This window comes from Antechinus flavipes, chromosome 1, assembly GCF_016432865.1.
Source record: "Antechinus flavipes isolate AdamAnt ecotype Samford, QLD, Australia chromosome 1, AdamAnt_v2, whole genome shotgun sequence".
NCBI classification, from domain to species: domain Eukaryota; kingdom Metazoa; phylum Chordata; class Mammalia; order Dasyuromorphia; family Dasyuridae; genus Antechinus; species Antechinus flavipes.
In genome coordinates this window covers 664,513,913-664,515,042 of record NC_067398.1, presented here as the reverse complement: position 1 = coordinate 664,515,042, position 1,130 = coordinate 664,513,913, and the positions used below count along the sequence as shown (strand labels likewise).

The window sequence follows — 1,130 nt, the reverse complement described above, 5'->3', positions numbered from 1 at the left end:
GACTATAGAATGAAGGTGTTCAGTACGGGGGATGATCACAACATACGTCACTGAGGCAACTGTGTTCTTCCAGGAGGAGTGGGTAGCTGGAGAGCCCATCTATACTCCCCAAAACTGCCATAAAATAATGAAACAGCACAGGGGTGAGACTCATAGATGGAAAAGGCTTTATATTTTCCTTCAGGTGCTGGGATTCTCAATATGAAAGACCAAGTCTTATTATAAGAAAAAAATCCCTGTGAGAGGAAAAACACCCAGCAAGCTAGTTATATTACAAACCAAGGTATTATTGATAAGAGCATTGAAGAGAGATAAGAATAATAACAAGATAGCTTCAGAACTTATAGAAGATCACTTATAGAAGAAGAACTTATAGAAGAATGAGAAATCATGGTCTTTAAAGGAGTCACATTTACATCATGATTTGAAGGAGAGAATCTAGAAGACTGATGATAGTCCATGAAAACAGAACTAGTAAAATACAGAATTGTGGACTCATGATAGTAGCATAACACAGAAGATGACAAATGGCCACAAAGCGATCATAGGCCATCACAGTGAGAAGGAAATTGTTCATATAAGCAAAGGATAAGAAGAAATACATCTGGGTAAAGCAGCCAGCATAGGGGATAGCCTGAATATTGGTCATCATATATTCCTTTGATGCCTTTGAAATTTAATTTTCTCAAATTTAAACTTCAATGCCTGATACAAAGTAGGTCAGCAAGCATCTTGGGGACTGTGGGTACTACACAGAGATCCATAAAAGTTGGAGAGGAAGAAGTACATGGAAATGTGGAAATGAGAATCAGATCCAATGGCCAACATAATGAGAAAGATCCTAACTATTGTGACTATATACATGCCTAGAAATAACTCAAAGATAAATATCTATTGCTCTTGCTTTATGGAAAATTTGAAGAAGAATTCTAAGATGCTTGTTTTATTTCCTGATTCCATTTAACTGTTTTAACTGTCAGGTAAGAATAGGAATTGATAATAAAATAAAAATATAGCCATTGCAGAGCTACAAAATTAAAAATTGGAAGACATCTTAGTGGCCTACCAACCCAACCCATAAATCAAAATAATTCCAATGGCATTGGCCCCTAAGGTCATGGCTTTCTGCA

General features: G+C 36.4%; 1 pseudogene; it reads right to left on the bottom strand.

The window, feature by feature from the left end:
- Nucleotides 1-47: 47 nt before the first annotated feature.
- On the bottom strand, nt 48-764 carry LOC127548204 (olfactory receptor 7G3-like; annotated as a pseudogene).
- Between the last annotated feature and the right edge of the window lie 366 nt (nt 765-1,130).